The 17,486-nt window shown below is 36.4% G+C and overlaps 1 long non-coding RNA gene across 1 annotated transcript in view; it reads left to right on the top strand.

Annotated features, from left to right (window-relative positions):
* Positions 1 to 15,519: 15,519 nt before the first annotated feature.
* LOC122675976 overlaps positions 15,520 to 17,486 on the top strand; it is a 33,130-nt gene continuing 31,163 nt past the window's right edge. The window contains exon 1 of the long non-coding RNA XR_006335381.1: positions 15,520 to 16,539. This is a non-coding gene — a long non-coding RNA (uncharacterized LOC122675976). The remainder of the gene's footprint in view (positions 16,540 to 17,486) is intronic.

Raw genomic sequence — 17,486 nt, 5'->3', positions numbered from 1 at the left:
TCTGTTCTCTTTATTATTGGTCATTTATGTTTAGAAGAGAATGATGGTGGGGGGGACTGAAAGAATATCTAGATAGAATAAGCTGTGATTTTATTTTGCTTGGTATGTTTACTGATATCCAAACTAAATGAACACTATTTATTGAATTTCCAATTGAATTATAGTATCTTCCATTTCAGACTGACGAGGGAGTTCATCTGATTTATTTCACAAGTGAGAAAATAGACAAAACATTTGTTTATTATATATGTATTTATTCAGTGGTGTTTTTCAAGTCCCTACTATGGTCCAGGCACTGGCCCAGTCATTAAAAATGTGGTGAACAAGATGTTATAATTACTGAGAGATGGATTTAGGAGATAAAGAGTTGTAATTCTACCTTGTTTCTGCTCTTTGGTGGCACTTCATATCCAATAATTTCTACTATCCATCAGTTTGGTAGAAGACATTTTATTAATTATTTGTGAATTATACTATTGTACTTCAAGGATGCTCTTCTAAATATGTACTGCTATGTCATGGATACCAACCATTCAGAACAGACTTTGGTTATAAAAAATAGTTCTACTAGTGTAAGCCAGTTTAATGTCCTTTCTGGTACATTTGACATGAAAGACATAAGTAGATCCTAATTCTTTACAGTTGTGGGTGGTGATTTATAGTAACTATTTTAATCTCATGCCATGTTTCCAGAAATTGGATGAAGGCAACCAGTTGAGCATATTTTCTATGTTCCCCCTCATCCCAGACTTCTTGAAATGATATGAAGTGTACTCTTAAAAAGAACAAGTCATGATTAGTGAAAGTGTGACAAATGCCCATAAGTAGATCAAAAATTTGGAAGATGGAAAACAGGCAGGATTAGATGGATAGAGGAAGCTGTAAGCTGACACATGTTCAGCTTTGGCAGCCAATAATCTGTTCTCTGTTTCTGTGAGTTCAGTTTTGTTTTTTTTTGTTTAATTCCATATTCAAGTGAGAACACACTTATATGTCTTTGTCTGATTTACTTCACTGACTACAATGCTCTTGAGCCTCATCCATGTGGTCACAAATGGCAATATTTCTTTTTCATGGTTGAATTATATTCCTCCTCTTGCAAATGTGTGCACGTGTGTGTGTGTATACACATCATATTTTCCATTTTCTTTAACCATTCATCGATTAATAGACACTTTAGGTTGTTTCTATGTCTTGGCTGTTGTAAGTAATGCTTCAGTGAGCGTGGGAGTGCAAACAACTTTTGGGGGTAATGATTTTGTTTCCTTTGGATATATTCTCAGAAGTGGAAGATCATATCATTGCAATTCTTAATTTTTTGAGGAACTAAAATCTTTTACTATGAAAATATATTTGTGTACTAATTTTTAATTTAAAGAAAGATAAAAACAGTAGAAAGAAGCAATCCTATTTGTAATTTAATTTGAGTAAAGGAAGTGTATTAATGACAATAGTAAGAATTGGTGACTGTGGGTACATGTATATGAGTGTGTGTGTGTGTTTGTGTGTATACATATATTACTGAAGGGCTTTAAATGCTAATGTTATCTAATTCTTAATGTGCATGGGAATCAATATGAATATTTTCCCTGAGTATGGATACTTTAGTAATAGTCCAATATGTTAATTTTCTTCCCTTTGCTTTATTTTTGAAAAATACTAGCACTTTACCTTTATTGGTAACTTACCTAACAGATCAAGCACCTTTCTAGAGAATAAACATGGAAAACAATTAACATATAAATTGAGTGATTCGTGCTAATGACAGAATCTCTTTGCATATTCCTTCATTCCTGTTTTCCTGTCTGTCAAATATCTTTCTTAATTCCATTGCTTGCTAAACCCTAAAGCCTATCTTGTATGACATTTTTGGGGCCTGCCATTCATTGGAATAGAGTGTCCATACAACAAATCCCTTCAAGTTGTAGGAAAGTCAAACAAAATTATCAGTTAAGAGTCAGTTTCAGTAAATACCTAGAAACTGGGTGTTTTGGAAAATTGAAGTCTTTAAGACTTCATGAAAGCAGACTTTGTTAAGCAACATTGTTTATCTGTGATGTTTCAGAATAGCAAGCTCCAGATTTCTTTTAGTATGAGTCTTTGTATAAAAAGCCGTTGGAGAGAAACAGTGGGAAATACATAAAGCTCTTCAATGAAAGCAATGAATTTTGGATTACATTTAAGGAGAAATACACTAAGAAATAAGTAATGAAAGAGTAGAAAACAGTACACATAAACATGCTTTAAAAATGCAAAGTACTATATGGCTAAGTTATTCTAGTACAAAGAATCAGAAAATTGGAAAGATGGATGTGTATACTAGAGATATGTGGACTTCATAAATTTTAAATCGTCCTGCAGTTTTCTTTTTAATTTTAAAGATTGTTTTTAATATTTTTGTTTTATTCTTAATAGAATAAAATAAATTAGAAAATATTCATCTGGAAAAGTAAGTTTTTTGCTGGTTTTTGAGGTGGTATTTATTTTTTTGGTAAATCAAGCAACAATGATTATTTTTACCATGCTATTCTATCTTTACTGAAAATGTTTTAAAAATCTGATTAATTAAACTATTTTGAAAATTAGAAAAGAATTTCTATCTATTTAACAATACAAAACAAGTTAACAACTTAAAGAACAGTTTTAACAAAATAAATGGAAAACATGGTGCATGCTATCAGTAATTTAAGGAAAATGTTGTTCCTTTCAAATTATCTTCATCCCAAAGTAAATATTAGATTGCAAAAGAGAATTAAGGGATGTAGAGGAGAAAAAAAAATGTAGATTTTAATAAGTAGTGAACTTCTCTGTGCTTTACAATTGTAAAGTAATTTTATTTATTTATTGAAAGGAGCTCAGCTGGGTGCTCTGTGATAACCTATAGGGATGTGCTGAGGGGGATGGGAGGGAGGCATAATTTTTAAAAATAGCTCTAAAAGACATTTTTCTTAACACTGGTTTAAGTTGAGTAACTTTTCCTTTAGGAACGTAGTCTGCAATGATAGAAAGAGTCCTTAAGGAAATCGCATCATGATATAAAATTCTGCATCTACTCAGGAGAATTTTATATTTGACAGAGCTTCCCTGGAGGCTCAGACAGTAAAGAATCCACCTTCAATGCGGAAGATCTGGGTTCGATCCCTAGGTTGGGGAGATCCCCTGGAGGAGGGCATGGCAACCCACTCCAGTATTCTTGCCTGGAGAATACCATGGACAAAGGAGCCTGGCAAGCTACAGTCCATGGGGTTGCAGAGTTGGACATGACTGAGTGGCTAAGCACACAGCACAACTTCCAGGTGAGAAATGGACAAATTAAAGCATAACTTTCTTCTACTGACCATAAATGATTAGATAATTGAAAATGCATATTTTAAAAATGAGATTATTAAATTTTGTTGTATTATTTTCAGTTGTGTTTATATAGATATGCATTTTACAAATCATGCTAAATTATGACATCAGAGCCCCACCTTGTGGCCAATATAGAAAACTAATAGAGTCTGAGCTTTAAGCCAAAAGCAAAAGCTTTACATTTTTTTTCAAGTTCATGCTTTCATGATGTACTCTGCATATAAGTTAAATAAGCAGGGTGACAATATACAGCCTTGACGTACTGCTTTTCCTATTTGGAACCAGTCTGTTGTTCCATGTCCAGTTTTAACTGTTGCTTCCTGATCTGCATACAGGTTTCTCAAGAGGCAGGTCAGGTGGTCTGGTATTCCCATCTCTTTCAGAATTATTAACTTATATATGGAGTACATCATGAGAAACGCTGGGCTGGAGGAAGCACAAGCTGGAATCAAGATTGCCAGGAGAAATATTAATAACCTCAGATATGCAGATGATACCACTCTTATGGCAGAAAGTGAAGAGGAACTAAAGAGCCTCTTGATGAAAGTGAAAGAGGAGAGTGAAAACGTTGGCTTAAAGCTCAACATTCATAAAAGTAAGATCATGGCATCCGGTCCCATCACTTTATGGCAAATAGATGGGGAAACAGTGGAAACAGTGGCTGACTTTATTTTTCTGGGCTCCAAAATCACTGCAGATTGTGACTGCAGCCATGAAATTAAAAGACGCTTACTCCTTGGAAGGGAAGTTATGACCAACCTAGACAGCGTATTAAAAAGCAGCGATATTACTTTGTCAACAAAGTTCCATCTATCAAGGCTGTGGTTTTTCCAGTGGTCATGTATGGATGTGAGAGTTGGACTGTAAAGAAAGCTGAGCACCGAAGAATTGATGCTTTTGAACTGTGATGTTGTAGAAGGCTCTTGAGAGTCCCTTGGACTGCAGGGAGATCCAACCAGTCCATCCTAAAGGAGATCAGTCCTGGGTGTTCATTGGAAGGACAGATGTTGAAGCTAAAACTCCAATACTTTGGCCACCTCATGCGAAGAGTTGACTCATTGGAAAAGACTCTGATACAGGGAGGGGTTGGGGGCAGGAGGAGAAGGGGATGACAGAGGATGAGATGGTAGGATGGCATCACCGACACAATGGACATGGGTTTGTGTGGACTCCAGGAGCTGGTGATGGACAGAGAAGCCTGGCGTGCTGCGATTCATGGGGTTGCAAAGAGTCAGACATGACTGAGCGGCTGAAATGAACTGAACATGCTTTCAAATTTTTTCATGAAGGCTAATATAAATAAAAATGATACAAATTGTATGATTTCTTTCAGGAATTCCTTTTTTAGTTTGAAGATACAATATTTTAAAAGGAGGAATTGGGACACCTTATTCTGAAATAAGGGATAGCTAGCATATTCCCAGTTAGCACTGATGAAGTGGATTGTTTTCTATATTTTATCTACCTTAGAAACTGCTAATCTGTGTTCACTGGGTAATATGGACCATTGACAACATCCATATAGAAATAATCAGACTCAATTACAACTGAAACAATAATTGGTTTTGAGTAGACAAAATAACTTCCATGACATTAGAAAATTGAGGAGTTTGATTATAAAAACCAAATGCATTTTAAAAGTTCCTTTGTGGCAGGAAAGGATAAGTCACATTTTTTCCCTCTCATACCCAGCACAGAGCTAGTAAAGTATAGCACTGAAGACAGGTTTTCTGTGACACAAAACTTGGGTGATTCAGACAAACTGTGAAAATCATCTCTGTTTTGGGTTTTGGGGGATTAAGGAAATTTGTTCCTGCTGAAGTTGTTGAAGGGAAGTGTAGTAGAGTAGTTCTAATTTGCTTAAACTCTCACTTATTCAGATGTTGCCCCCACACCTTTCTTGATCATCCTTCCCTCCTTTGATATGCCTTGCACCCTGGATGCTTGGCTAAAGTCAGGTGCTGCTCATATAACTCTAGAGTGACTTCGTTGATTTTCATATTGTCCTAAGAGGGCTTTCCTTTTGGTCTTCTGTGAGCCAAGAAGAGAGGAAATTAAAAAGTATGTGTATTTTTGAAACCTAAATGATTTAGGTGTCGGTGATATCAAGTCTCCAAAGACGGTCCTCAGTGACTCATCCCAAGATTCAACCTCTGCATGGTTCCTTTTCACCTTGAACCTGGGTGGGCCGTCTGCAACCAATGGAGTGCAGTTGAACTTACTCTGCATAACTTCCAAGCTGAGTCATGCAGGACCCCATGGCTTTGATTTCTTGGAACATTCATTCCTAGGCTCTCCATTTGGAATCCAGGTGCCATTCTGTGGAAAGTCCATGCCACAACAAGCACTCCAACAGTGAAAACTCAATTCCTACATCATTTGGCACTGAGTGAATTATTTGGACCTCAAGCTCAGTTGAACCTTCAGATGACTGTTGTCCTCATAGTTGACTTGTGCCTGCAACCACATGTGAGTCCCCAAGCAAGAACCACCCAGCTGAACCCAGTTAACCTTCAGAGCCACAAGAGACAAAGATAACATTGTTCTGAGTCACTAGGTTCTGCGTAGTTTACTACGCAGCAATTGATACTGAACAGGGATAATCGCTTATACTTCCTCTCTAATTGGAACTGCTTTCCTGAGTACTTAACATAACTGGATTACTTATTTCATTTTACTCAATAAGGCCATAAGCTTTTGGTTTTTTTTATATAATTTTATTTATTTTTGGCTATGCTAGGTCTTCTTTGCTGCATGGGCTTTTCTCTAGTTGCAGCAAGCAGGGGCTGCTCTCTAGTTGCAATGAGTGGGCTTCTCATTTTGGTGGCTTTTCTTTTTGTTAAGTACTGACTGTAGGGCATGCAGGCTTCAGCAGTTTCAGCTCCTGGGCTGTAGAGCACAGGCTCAACAATTGTGGTGCACGGGCTTAGCTGCTCCATGGCATGTGGGATCTTCCTGGACCAGGAATCGAACCTGTGTTTCCTACCTTGACAGGCAGATTCTTTACTACTGAGCCACCAGGAAAGCCCAGTCATAAGCTTCTGACAGAAGGGACTGGTCCTTATCCAGTCTCTTCAGTTTTAGAACTTAGCTTGTAGCCTGGCATACAGTAGGTACTTGTATGTGTGAATGAGTATTGGGAGTTGGTTTTATGCCTGAGATTTTGTATTTGAATCAAAATGATCCCTGAAGGAAATAAGAGTTTTCAGTTTAACAGACCCAAATTAAAAAATAAATCTGTGTGTTCTTTGGATATGATATAGGAGGTAAAGACTTGAGAAAGACTGTACAGTCTGTTCCTGAATAAAAGAATATGTAGGTGGCCCCAAGTTGGATAGAGTAATATACAAAGTACTAAGATGTTGTAAAAAGAAACCCATACCACTGCTATCCTCAACATCCCGGCGAAAGGATGGAGACAGGGAGTGGTCAGTTTATGAGTAACCTGCTTGGTGGTTAGCCATATGTTGTATTAGCCTTTCAGTAAGTATTTTGAATTGAATGAATTTGGTTTTATATATCTTAAAACTGTTTTTAGTAAAATGCAAAAGCATTATATCTATATACTGACTCAAGCTTGTGTTTAATCACTCAGTTGTTTCCAACTCTTTTGCAACCTCCTGGACTATAGCCCACCAGTCTCCTCTGTCCTTGGAATTTTCCAGGCAAAAATGCTCGAGTGGGTTGCCATTTCCTACTCCAGGATATAGTGACTAAAAACTCTCTATTTTATCATTACACTTCAAGAAATTGTTCTAAAGTAGAAATATGTGAAAACAGTGGATTTCCAAAGGAGAGTGTGTCCTGAGGTGTATTTTCACTGAAACTAATGTTGTTTCCATAGTTACAGATGGCACAGCTCACTGTGTGTGGCTTGTTGATTTTAACACCATTTTAACATCTATTCAGTATTGTGCTAGAAATGTGAGCAATAATGGAATTAATTAAAACTTCATAATTTCAAAAGTATGGACCTGCATATATTTATTCAAAAACTGAATTGTTTGGAAGAGCTGTAATGTGGATAATGTCAGAAAGAAAAAAAAAAAAACAGAATTTGGAAACTTCTTGACAGCATATCAGTAATAGTTTGAATAAAACAGACTCGTGGAAACGTATTTTTATACAAATATGGAGTATATATTTTGAACTGTTTAAAACTGGGGAAGGATCTGGCAGATCTGAGATGTTTAAAGGGCAACAAACAGTGAAATCAAGTGTGTAAACTGATAAAGCTGTGGGAGAGAACAATGAGATCGAGGAGTTATAATGACTAATTATAGTTCAAAAGGAGGATATGAGAAATGGACATTAAGCCCCATTTAATTTTGTTGACTACAAAGGTTATAACTTCTAATTTGGGACATTTGTTTTGGTCTTAAATTTCAGATTATATTTTGGGGGGAAGCAGATTGTATGTACTGTTTTTCAAACAGTTTCATCCTTTAGCAGACTTGCTTGCAAATATTTATTCCAGTGTTTCATTATTTTTTTTAAGGTCTAAAATGAGGACAGAACAAGAAGTGCAGAATGAGAGCTTGTCTGTGTGACATGATTAATTGGAGAGCTCAGATGCTTAGCTCAGAATATGAATCCTCAGTGATGGTTTACATTTGTGATGGTTACTCCTACTTTTCCCTGAATATCCATGTGCTTCCCAGATTTTCCACCCACTCATGGTTAGGTGGGGTCTTATGACTGTTTTTGGCTACTGGCCTACGAGCAGAAGTGATGTGGATCACTTCCAAGGCCCAAATCTTTAAGAGCCCATCATAGCGACTCTTGAAGCATATATACTAAGGTGTCTGGATCCCAAGTCACTATTTGGAAGTGAGTCTCCATTAAGAAGTGTCAGTCAGGTCCACAACAGAGAGGTATGAGAAAGAAATAAGGTTTACATCTCAAACCGCACTGTAAAGCAATTTAAAAAAAAAGATCCTACAATAAACCATAATAGAAAAGAATATTTTTAAAAAATGTGTGTAAATACATTTATGTATAACCAAGTCACTTTGCTGTATAACAGGAATGTAAATCAACTATACTTCAATTAAAAAAAAAAAAAACCCACTTAGTTTTCAAGGCTTGCAAGATGGCTTATTTTTACCTAATATACCAATCATATGTTTAAGGAAAGCATACATATTTGAAGAAGATAGATTTAGTTATGTATTGATTTTAAAATAATTAAAACCTAGAGTTATTTTAGGGTTTAGGGATTTAATTTGTATCATCTAGCAATAGAATATGATCATGGCCACTCAGAGATGGTGAGGAACAGGGAAGCCTGGTATGCTGCAGTCCCTGGCATTGCAGAGTTGGACATGACTTGGTGTCTATGATGGACTCTTAACAACAAACAATAGAATCTCCAGATTGGAGTGGTCTTAAAAGCTAGGTAGTCCAGTCTCTTTCCTGTTATCACCCTAAGCAAATCCCTTTCAAGTTTCCCTGGTTGATGATCATCCAGAATGTACTTGAAAGCTTCATTTAGTGAATGTTTCTTAGATGTCTCTTATATGCCTGTACCTGATACAATATAATATCATTGTATCTGATATTGCAGATTTGATTTAGACTTATAGATATGATTTACCATACTTGCATTGGGATCCACTGATGGCCAAGTTACTGAATCTTGACACAGACACAGCAAAGAATTTTCTTAATGATGCTGAACTGTCTCTTGTAACTTCTCCTTAAAGTGTATATTTTCACATTTGAAAATGATGTGGAAAAAAATGAATGCCTTTTAATATTGGCTTCTCTTTCAAATATTTAATAGCAGTAATCACAACTGTTTTCTCTTACCTTTCCACCCCCTGTTATCTTTTCCACACTTAACATGTTGCATTTTTACCTAATCCTTTGTATTGGAAGACAAAAATTACCAATTTCTCCTGAGGGCATACTAGGTTCAGAGAGTCGACCAATGCTAAGATGGTCAAGTTAGATTTGGTGCAACAATATAAAGAAGAGACATCTCACGAGTATAGACAGCTTTTATTCCAGACAGTAGTCTGAGTTCCCTCAGTCTTTTGTTTCTTCACTTTCAAAAGCACAGTCTCAGTTTGAGAAACTTCAAGAAGCTTCAAGATGTTATCTCAGGTTATTTGTACAATGGGAAATAAAAGGTCACATAGTCTAGCCTCCTTCCCATGTTCAGGATAGATCACTAGACCTCTGCTTGAGGGTTTGCAGATTGCTCGTCCGTGGTTGAAAAGATCTTGTGTAGTCGCTAAGTTGTGTCCGACTCTTTGAGACCCCATGAACTGTACCCTGCCAGGCCCCTCTGTCCATGGGATTTCCCAGGTGGGAATACTAGAGTGGGTTGCTATTTCCTCCTCCAGGAGCTCTTCCCAACTGAGGGATAGAACCTGCATCTCGTGCATTGGCAGGCAGACTCTTTACCACTGAGCCATCTGGGAAGCCTAAAGATCTTGTTGGCAAAATGCTTTTCCTTCTATTGTGCTGTCAACTGTGCTCATAACTTCTTCCTATTTACTCTTGTTCTGCTTGCTAAAGGAACACAGACTAAGTTGAATGCTCTTTCTATGTGTTGGCAATGCAAATAGATTGTGCTTTTCCTAAATGCTTTCCACGGTAAGCATGTCAGGCTTTTCGCAGTCGTCTCAGCATCCGTCATCTGTGACCCCCTTCCCTTCCCTTTGTCAGCACCACACTTGACGATGTGTCAGTGGAGACCTGATTCTGATCACCCCTTTGGTCTGGTCCCTGTGTTTCTAGATAGAAAGTTAAGATTTTATCATCTTTGATGGGGGTCATACCACAATGATTTAAAAGAAAACGCAAGATTAGTGTTTTTCAACTTAGGCTGCACTTTAAGATCACCTGGGTCAGCATCTAAAAACTGCTGATACTAATATCTTAACTCAGACCAAAGAAACTAGAATCTCTAAGGGTAAGGTCCAAGTAGAGGTATTTTTTTTAAGTGCTTCAGTGATTTTGAAAATATACTAATGAGTTTTAATCTTAAATGAAGATTCTCTCAACCTGTATGTAAATGTAGTTTTTTATTTGGATGCAAAACTTTGGCTCTGTATCAGTCTAATCATCTTTAATATAGGAGTCCTAGAATTTCCAAGTACAATTTTGTGAGGTCAGTCTTCAACAATCTTCCACAAATCTTGAACATTAAAATTATTAAACTGTTCATAAAATGTTTAGAAAAGTTTAAAAAGGAATTTTAAAAAGTATAAAGATTAAATTCAGTTTAATACTTCTTATATTGTTGGGTATATACATAACATCATCATGTATGTGCTGTACAAAATTACATTATGTAGAAACTTCCTACCACCATACTATGAATAAACTTGTATGATCATTCTTGGCAAATGACATAGGCCAGTAATCAAGAGATACAAGAATGTTTTCAAGCATTAATCCTATGCTAGTTAGCTCGGTTTTAAGGCATGTCCAAATTAAACTTCTTTTTAATTCCTTTAACTTTTGATATCTTTCAGCTGTTAAAAGGAATATTTAGAAAGTTTGGCTGTAGAAACCTTTGAGTCTGACACATCTGAAATTAATCAGTGTTGAGTAAGAGTTAAGAGGAACAACTGCAGTTATTTAAATTTGCATCTCTGGGTCATTTGGCAAAGATTTTTTTTTTTTTAATCAAAGTTGTTAAGATTGCCCAAGTGTTGCAATGTAGTGAATTACAGTTTTGCAAAATCCATGTTATTGGCCCTTTATTTAAAAGGAGCCATCCCCATTATTCTTTGAATATTGAATATATTGTTGATAGTAATCATGATGTACAGTTTTGAAGGCACTAGTTCTTAAGTTAAGGTATCATGCACTGATGTTCATAATCTCTTTCACACCCACGTAAAATGAATTGAGGATAGTCCAGAGGAATAATGTCAATATCAATAAAATGAAGGTATAAGAGGTGAGGAAACATTTAGAGGAAGTGCTGAGAAGTTGATTGCAATTGCTCATAAAACTTACTATGCAGTTTTTATAGCTAAGACAAAAGAAGAAAGAATAGGTTATTGACATCAAGTTCTGTTTATATTGCTACAAAGGCATTTTTCACTCCCCAGGTACTTAAATGCTTTTCTGTTTCTGTATGTATTAGATCTTCACGTAGAGAGTCAGTCTTTTCTTTTAATTAATTTATTATAATCAGAGGCTAATTACTTTACAGTATTGTGGTGGTTTTTGCCATACATTGAAATGAATCAGCCACGGGTTTGCTTTCCATGCTATGCCTTCTGTTCAGTCATGTCTGACTCTTTGTGACCCCATGGACTATAACCCTCCAGGCTCCTCTGCACATGGGATTTTTCCCAGGCAAAAATACTGGAATGGGTTGATATTTCCTTCTCAAGGGGATCTTCCCAACCTAGGGATCAAATCTTCCTCTCCTGCCTGGCATACAGGTTAGGATTCAGGTTGGCTGCAGGATATAAAATTAACACAGAAATCCATTGCATTCCTATACACTAACAATGAGAAAACAGAAAGAGAAATTAAGGAAACAATACCATTCACCATTGCAACAAAAAGAATAAATACTTAGGAATATATCTACCTAAAGAAATGAAAGACCTATATATAGAAAACTATAAAACACTGATGAAAGAAATCAAAGAGGACACAAAGATGTCACACACAAAAAAGTGGACACAAAAATCAAAGATGGAGAAATATACCGTGTTCATGGATTGGAAGAATCAATGTTGTCAAAATGGCTATACTACCCAAGGCAATCTATAGATTCAATGCAATCTCTATCAAGCTACCAACAGTATTTTTCACAGAACTAGAACAAATAATTTCACAATTTGTATGGAAATACAAAAAAACCTCAAATAGCCAAAGCAATCTTGAGAAAGAAGAGTGGAACTGGAGGAATCAACCTGCCTCACTTCAGGCTCTACTACAAAGCCACAGTCATCAAGACAGTATGGTACTGGCACAAAGACAGAAATATAGATCAATGGAACAGAATAAAAAGCCCAGAGATAAATCCACGAACCTATGGACACCTTATCTTCGACAAAGGAGGCAAGAATATACGATGGAAAAAAGACAACCTCTTTAACAAGTGGTGCTGGGAAAACTGGTCAACCACTTGTAAAAGAATGAAACTAGAACACTTTCTAACACCATACACAAAAATAAACTCAAAATGGATTAAAGATCTAAATGTAAGACCAGAAACTATAAAACTCCTAGAGGAGAACATAGGAAAAACACTCTTTGACATAAATCACAGTAGGATCCTTTATGAGCCACCTCCCAGAATTTTGGAAATAAAAGCAAGAATAAACAAATGGGATTTAATTAAACTTAAAAGCTTTTGCACAACAAAGGAAACTATAAGCAAGGTGAAAATACAGCTCTCAGAATGGGAGAAAATAATAGCAAACGAAGCAACAGACAAAGGATTAATCTCAAAAATATACAAGCAACTCCTGCAGCTCAATTCCAGAAAAATAAATGACCCAATCAAAAAATGGGCCAAAGAACTAAACAGACATTTCTCCAAAGAAGATGTACACATGGCTAACAAACACATGAAAAGATGCTCCACATCACTCATTATCAGAGAAATGCAAATCAAAACCACAGTGAGGTACCATTACATGCCAGTCAGGATGGCTGCTATCCAAAAGTCTACAAGCAATAAATGCTGGAGAGGGTGTGGAGAAAAGGGAACCCTCTTACACTGTTGGTGGGAATGCAAACTAGTACAGCCACTATGGAAAACAGTGTGGAGATTTCTTAAAAAAACTGGAAATAGAACTGCCATATGACCTAGCAATCCCACTCCTGGGCATACACACTGAGGAAACCAGATCTGAAAGAGACACGTGCACCCCAATGTTCATTGCAGCACTGTTTATAATTGCCAGGACATAGAAGCAACCTAGATGCCCATCAGCAGATGAATGGATAAGGAAGCTATGGTGCATATACATAATGGAATATTACTCAGCCGTTAAAGAGAATTCATTTGAATCAGTTCTAATGAGATGGATGAAGCTGGAGCCCATTATACAGAGTGAAGTAAGCCAGAAAGATAAAGACCAATACAGTATACTAACACATATATATGGAATTTAAAAAGATGGTAACGATACCCCTATATGCAAAACAGAAAAAGAGACACAGATGTATAGAACAGACTTTTGAACTCTGTGGTAGAAGGCGAGGGTGGGATGTTCTGAGAGAATAGCATTGAAACATGTATACTATCAAGGGTGAAACAGACCACCAGCCCAGGTTGGATGCATGAGACAAGTGCTCAGGGCTGGTGCACTGGGAAGACCCAGAGGGATGGGATGGGGAGGTTGGTGGGAGGGGGGATCGGGATGCGGAACACATGTAAATCCATGGCTGATTCATGTCAATAATGGCAAAAACCACTACAATATTGTAAAGTAATTAGACTCCAACTAATAAAAATAAATGAAGGGAAAAAAAAAGTCTTACTAGCATTTTTGACCTCATGAGGTTGGTGCCCCTAATTCCTGCTTTGTTCAAGGGGTCAACTATACATTAATTTTTAAAATTGTGATAATAATTTTTAGTGTTTTAGATAACACTTCATTCCTTTCAACTATCCTTCCTGCTTCTACACTCTCTGCCATATTTCTCTTCCTAAAGGTTCCAAGTATATTTCTTTATCCTTCAGTTTAGGTAAAGCAATATGACTTTCTTTAGCAAAAGAATAATATGGAAGTGGTGAAGTGCCAGTTCCAAGAGTCCTTTTATGTTTCCACTTTCCCTTCCAACTTTGCCACTGGGAAAATATGCTGGGTGAGACTACTAGGCCTCACTGTTTATCATCTATTCTACATCCACAGGTTCAACCAACCACCAATTGAGTTCTACTCTAGTACCTGTTGAAAAAATATCCATGAATAAGTGAACCCATGGAGTTCACACCAGTGTTGTTCAAGTGTCAACTGTATTACCAAATAACTATTGTGACCTATGCAAGTAGTTGTTGTTTCACTTATCAATTCATTTCTTTCAATAAGTATTTGAAGGCCCAGGGCAAACGTACCTAATCTGCCTTTTCTTCTGATTCATCACATAACTGCCACATAATCTCCAGCAAGTCACTTAAGGTTATTTTTAAACTTTCCTTTTTCTTGATGTTCAGTTCTGTAAGATTTAACAATGGTATAAATTCTTGTAACAATCACCATAATCAGGATATGGAATAGAGCATTACATCAAACAATGTTTTTCTTTTACTCGTTTGTATTAGTTGAACTCTTTTGTAATAGTTAAAACCTTTGTAATTTTTCAGTTCAGATCAGTTCAGTCACTCAGTCGTGTCCGACTCTTTGTGACCCCATGAACTGCAGAATGCCAGGCTTCCCTGTCCATTACCAACTTCTGGAGCTTGCTCAAACTCATGTCCATTGAGTTGGTAATGCCATCCAACCAGCTCATTCTCTTTATCCCCTACTCCTCCTGCCTTTAATCTTTCCCAGCATCAGGGTCTTTTCCAGTGAGTCAGCTCTTCACATCAGGTGACCAAAATTTTGGAGCCTCAGTTTTAGCATCAGTCCTTCCAATGAATATTCAAGGCTGATTTCCTGTAGGATTGACTGGTTGGATCTCCTTGCAATCCAAGGGCCTCTCAAGAGTCTTCTCCAACACCACAATTCAATTCTTTGACACTCAGCTTTCTTTATGGTCCAACTCTCACATTCATACATGACTACTGGAAAAACCATAGCTTTGATTAGACAAACTTTGTCGGCAAAGTAATGCCTCTGCTTTTTAATATGCTGTCTAGGTTGGTCATAGCTTTTCTTCCAAGGAGTAAGCGTCTTTTAATTTCATGGCTGCAGTCACTATCTTCAGTGATTTAGGAGCTCAAGAAAATAAAGACTGTCACTGTTTCCATTGTTTCCCTATCTATTTGCCATGAATTGATGGGACTGGATGCCATGATCTTAGTTTTCTGAATGTTGAGTTTTAAGCCAGCTTTTGCATTCTCCTCTTTCACTTTCATCAAGTGGTGCTTTAGTTTCTCTTCACTTTCTGCCATAAGGGTGGTGTCATCTCCATCTCTGAGATTATTGATATTTCTCCCAGCAATCTTGATTTTAGCTTGTGCTTCACCCAGGATGGCATTTCTCATGCATATAAGCTAAATAAGCATGGTGACAATATACAGTCTTGACGTACGCCTTTCCCAGTTTGGAACCAGCCCATTGTTCCTTGTCCAGTTTTAACTGTTGATTCTTGACCTGCATACAGGTTTATCAGGAGGCAGGTAAGATGGTCCGATATTCCCATCTGTCTAAGATCATTTTTTCACTGACCCTGTGAGGCGGGTGTTGAGCCCTGAGTGTCTTGCTTATGGAGCAACACACTGTGGGGACAGTGCCAGGTGGGGAATTTGACTGGGGTGGTACACCTGTCAAAGGTAACGCAGGTTTCCTAAGGTGAGCTCAGGGAGGACAGAAACCTCCCGTGGAGCAGAAGGACAAAAGCTCACTTGATCTTGATTTTCAGTATATAATAGTTAAAACCTCCCCTTATTCCGGATTGCTGGCATCAACTAATCTATTCTTCTTCCAAATACATTTGCTTTCTTTTAGGTTTTCATATTTCTGGACTCATATAACACGTAACCTTTGGCCATTGACTTCTTTCACTCAGCATAATGTCTCTGAGATTCATCAGTAATGTCGCATGTTCCTTTTTATTGTATGCAGTAGTATACTAATAGTAGTTAATAATATTTGCAATAGTAACCCATTAATAGAAGAATGGTTACTTTTAAATCCATTGGCTTATTGAAGGACGTTTAAGTTAGTTTTAGTGTTAGATGATTATGAATAAAATGTCTATAAGCATTCATGTACATATTTTGTATAACCATAAGTTTATATCTCTTTAGAATAAATAGCTGAGTGTGATTTCTGAATCATATGATAAATTTATGATCAGAGAACATGATTGTATAATTACCATTCCTTTAAACTAGTTAATGTTTCTACTATGATACATGATGTGGTCTATCAAGGTGAATGTTCTATGTGCACATGAAAAGAATGAGTATTCTGCTGTTGTTGAGTGACCTGTTCCATAAATGTCAATTTGTCCATTTGTCTGATGGGTTGTTCTGTTCTTCTGTATCCTTAGGATTCCTGAGAAAGGAGTGCTGAAATCTAATAAGAATTGGTATGTTTTTCTTGTCATGTCTACCCATTTTTGCTTTAAGTATTTTGAAACTCTGTTGTTAGTTATATATTTAGCATTGTTATGTCTTATTAACATATTGACTCTTTTATCATTAGCAATACCCCTCTATATTTCTGCTAAGTTTCTTGGCTCTGAGGTTTATTTTGTCTGATAATACTATATTCTAGTTTTCCTCTGACTAGTGATTATATTACTACCATCCTTTTCCTTTCTAATCTACCAATATCATTATATTTAAAGTGGAATTCTTATAGACCATATATATTTGTTACCCTCTTCCCAGTCTAACAGATCTGTCTTTTAACTAGTGAGTGTAAATCATTTGTCTTTAAATTAAATATTGATATGTTTAGAGAGGTCTACCATTCTATTTTTTGTTTTCTTTTGTCTCCTCTATTTTTCATTCCACTGCCTGTGCCTTCTTTGGGGTTATTTGAATATTGTAACTATTACCTTTAATTTTATAAATTGATTTAAATATGTCTTTTTGTATATTTTTCTAATGGTTACTCTAAGTAGTAAATACACATACTTAAGTTTTCATAGTCTACTTAGAATGAATATTTTACCATTTCTACTCAACTGTAGAAACCTTACCACTGTATCTTCCTTTATGATTTAGTTGTGATATTTATTAAGTCTATGTTCACTGAATAATTACTTTCAACCATTTAAAAACTTAAAGAACCATTTTAAATAACTTCAAGGAAAAATACTCTGTTTATTTATCAATGTTTACTATTTGTGTTGCTCTTCTTTTATTCCCCAAAGTCCATATTTCTCTCTAGTATCTTTTCCCTTTCACCTGAAAAGTTTTACGATACTTGTAATACTCTTTTACAATGCTTGTATAGCAGGTTTTCTGGTGATAAATTCTCTTAGTTTTTATTCATTTGAGAATATACTTATTTCCTTTTAAATTGTGA

This window comes from Cervus elaphus, chromosome 19 (genome assembly GCF_910594005.1).
Source record: "Cervus elaphus chromosome 19, mCerEla1.1, whole genome shotgun sequence".
Classification (NCBI taxonomy): Eukaryota; Metazoa; Chordata; class Mammalia; order Artiodactyla; family Cervidae; genus Cervus; species Cervus elaphus.
The sequence above is the reverse complement of the archived record's forward strand: the minus strand, read 5'-3'. Positions and strand labels throughout refer to the sequence as shown.